Source organism: Camelus bactrianus, chromosome 5, assembly GCF_048773025.1.
Source record: "Camelus bactrianus isolate YW-2024 breed Bactrian camel chromosome 5, ASM4877302v1, whole genome shotgun sequence".
NCBI classification, from domain to species: Eukaryota; Metazoa; Chordata; class Mammalia; order Artiodactyla; family Camelidae; genus Camelus; species Camelus bactrianus.
In genome coordinates, this window is record NC_133543.1 from 36,935,044 (window position 1) to 36,939,088 (window position 4,045).

The following is a 4,045-nucleotide window of genomic DNA, read 5'->3' on the forward strand; positions in this document are numbered from 1 at the left end:
ACTATATTTTAATTTAAAAAAAATTTTTAGTATAATTAACAATTGGTTAAAATCATCAGAAAATGTGATATTCCTCATATATAAATTTTCTTAGTGTCCAGAGCATACATTTTAAGGTCATATTTTTAGATATTTTACCAAAATTTTCACAAACTATGTTTCAACTTTTTGTTTTTCTTCCAACTTTATTGATACATAGTTGACATGTAACATATGTAAGTTTAAGGTGAAATCCTACTTTGGACTGAAAGAAAATTGCATTCAAGCTCTAGCTTTAAATTCTTCTACAGAATGTGGTTTTGATGAGTAAACAAGGCTTCAAATGTTTCCTTCTATTATATGTGTGTATTTAAAATGTTCAGTCTCAAGTTACTTAAAACTGCTGGAAACCTAAAATAAGAACTAGTCACTTAGAAAAAAACAGAAGTTTCTAAACCAAAACTTAGAAGTACAAGTCTGCCAAGGAGTTTTCTGTTTTTGTTGTGTTGTTATCTTTTTTGTTTTGTTTGTTGTGTATCCGAAGGGAACTGGAAAAGTAGTTCCCCGGTTATCTAAAAAAGGACACGCTAACAGAATGATGGCAGTTTCCTAGATTTTGAGTATAGTGTAGATGTTGTCTTGCCCTTTTTTTTCTTTTTTATCCTCCCCTCTTTCCATCTTAACATTTGTAAACTGTTTTCTGGCCGTTTTGAGGGAAAAGCTTTTTTTTTTTTGCAAACTTTAGTTTAGAACTTCTGTGCAAAGCAGAGTTACTCTGGGGAAAGCAAAACCAAACTAAACACTCTCTGCTTGGGCCCTTCAGTCTTGCCTTTGAAATGGCTGTTATACAGTAGCTGATCTCTGGTAGGACAGCTTTTGCCTTGGAGAAAACTTCTATTTATAATGTTTACATATGATCCCAAAAAGGAGGGAAAGGAAGAAGAAAATTATATGCACAGAGCTTTATTTAGTCTCCAGAATCACAACCCCAAAGTGAGCTGGTCAACCAGAAGAACGGGGAGTGGGTGGGCGGGGTGGGAGTCTACTGCTCTCAGTATAAAGCTGGCCTGGTTTCCTTTTGTGCCAGGAGGTCATCCTCAATCCACTCACAGTCCAGTCTGGCCGGGAGGGACCCGCCAACCACAAGAAAGAAACGTTGAGAGTCTAGCAAGTACTTGCAGGAGATGAAGGAGTCAGCCAGGGAGACACTTGGTTGTAGGACAGCCCTGGCAGACGGGATGCCCAGGCATGGTCCCTAAGGCGGGAGAACGTCTAGAATGTCAAGGAACAATGAGGAGGCAATATATCTGGAGTAGGGTTGCCAGACAAAACACAGGATGCCAGTTAAGTTTGAATTTTGAGGTATGATTATGAGGTGTCACTGCTATCGTTGGCTGACTGGGTACCGAGGTAGGGGAGTACAAGAAAATTATCAATATGACATGGGACAGGTTTATGCTAATGAAATATTAGTTGTTTACCTGATCTCAGGTTTAACTGAGCAGCCTGCATTTTATGTGCTCCCTCTGACCAGCGCCACCTGGAGCCGAGCGGGAAGGGGGAGTCTGCCTCGTGTCCCTGCCTCTCCCTGCAGGGAGCCGCTCTTCTCACTCACAGCAGCTGGTCCCCCTTCCTCCACGTGGCAGCAAACTCCAGAGCTTCAGAGCTTCATCCCACCGAGTTTGTCATCCACAGAGTCTGATTCAAATGTACAGTGGTTCCAAGTTCAAGGATCCGGGAGAGGACTGGGTGACCCAGTAGGAGTTAGGGAGCTTGTGGTCAAGAGGCCTAGATGCTACAAAAGGATCCGCTGTAGTCAGACGAGTCCCTTCAGGTGTGTGAGACCCGACGGCTCCCAAAGGAGGAAATCGTGGTGGCCGAGAGGACGGATTACGGTGTGGCCGCGTCTTAGTCTGTTCAGGCTGCTATAACAAAAATACCATAAACTGGGTAGCTTATAAACAATAAATATGTATTCCTCAGTGTTCTGGAGACTGGGAAATGACTGGAGAGCCAGAGTCAGTGTCTGGAGAGGGCCTGTTTCCTTATAGACGGCTCTTTTCCCTGTAACCTCACGGGGCAGAGGAGCAAGGGAGCTTTCTCAGGCCTCTTTTCTAAGGGCTCTCATTACATTCATGAGGGGTTCACACTCATGACCTCATCACCCCCCCCCACCTCCTAATACTATCACATTAGGGATTGGATTTCAACATATGAAATGTAGGCGAACACAAACAATCAGACCAGGGCAGACAGGATTTGTGCAGACAAAGGACATTCACACTTAGATATCTTGGCAGATCCATAGCACTAAATGCTTAGCCTGTGCGAGGTCCTGGGTTCAATCCCCAGTACCTCCATTAAAACAAAAACAAAAACAAAAAAATTCCCCACAGTGATTCTTCCAAATGTAACTTGGATTTGAAGTGTACTGCCCATATATTTTTGTTTGTTTGCTTTGTTTTAAAGTGTTATCTTTCAAATTACTGTCATTAATTAAACTAATACCATTCTTAATTGTCTTAACATACATCAAGCGTCTTTAAGGAGAAGCGTTCCAGAAGCTTGCTTGATAATGAATGGGCAGAGCTTCCCAGAACTCATAATTTCTCACAGTAAACTACCGCTGAGTTAGTCCACAGTTAGCTGATTACAGTGTTAACCCTCCTATCCTGTCTTCAGTGCTGCTTGAATGGATGTAAATTTCCTAGCATAGAATTGCAACCCAACCTGGATTACAGAAACTGTACTAAAAAAACAGTATTTGAATGTCCCAAAAAGCCTGCACATCTATAGTGCTCTCGCTCACAGAAGCTTTGGATATACTGGTGACAGTAATTTCACAGAAGTCAAGCAATTTATCACCAGATTTTCCAATACTTTTTGCTGGAGAACTGTAATTATGAGGTGTCACCACGATAGCTGGCTGTCGGGGTGCCAAGGTGGGGAAGTATCTGTGATGAAAGAAATTTACAAGTGAACTTGGGTGAGAGAATGTTTTTCCAGCAGGAGCAGAAGAGGGTGTGTGGGTTCTGGCGTTTAGGGTTGCGGGAGGCTGTTCGGCTCCACACAGCTGAACAGAAATTGTGTGCAGGGGTCACAGCCAAAACCCATCAGAAACCACACATTATAGCTTGAAGCATCCTCTCTGTGTTCCCTGTGGAGCCAGGGCATCTTTATTTCATACATCATTATTCTTCCCATGGCGGGATTTCACAAAGGAGCGATCTGGAATAGTTATCAAGTTGCTTAAGACACCAGCACGTGTGGGCCCTCCATTCAGGAGACCGTATCCCAACCACTCGGGTTTCACACCGTCCCTTTCTTTCCAGACAAACCACCTTGTTTGTTAATTTGTCTATAAAATGAGTCTTTACATTTCTCTGGAGACCTATTCACTAGCCAGACCCAGAGTCATGTTTTTATTTGGAAACACTGCTAGAATAACATTCAGTGCAGGAGAATTGCTCTGGTCCTTTCTCTGTCACAACATATAAACACATGCTGACAGAAGGCAAAGCAAAGAAGAAATACAGTCGTTGGCTTTGTCAGACTAGCTTCCTGACCACTTGCACAGGCTTTGCCTAATGACCCCACCCACCCACGCATCCAGTTGTCCTCAAAGATGTGCTTGTCCAAGGTAGTGTAAAAATCTATTGTGAGCTTTTGTGGCTGGTACCATGAGGTGGTCTGATACTCAGAATATCACTGGATAGTTCCAGCCATGTGACAGAAAAAGCTCAAATGAAAATGGTTTTCATTGCTGTTACTTGCAAACCACCAGCATGCCACCTGGCTCTTTCAAGCAGATGGAGAATTTTAAGTAAACCACACCAGAGCTCCAGAAAGCTTGAGATCCGAGATCAGTTTGTCTAAGACTTTGGATAATGTCCCCAATACTAGCACCCCATTCTTTGATTTCAACACGGCTCATTGTTGCATCTGCTGGGTACCAGGCACTGTGTGAGTGGTGGGAAAAGATACCTCTTATAGCCTCTCATTACAGTTTTGAGAAATAAGTTTTCATCCTTGGAGTGTTTGACAAAGCCTTTCTTCCTTCCCCCAG

General features: G+C 42.9%; 1 long non-coding RNA gene across 2 annotated transcripts in view; it reads left to right on the forward strand.

Annotated features, from left to right (window-relative positions):
- The window catches only part of LOC105065205 (uncharacterized), a 614,873-nt gene that overhangs the window by 576,838 nt on the left and 33,990 nt on the right, over positions 1-4,045 (forward strand). The gene's annotated exons all lie outside the window — the stretch shown is intronic.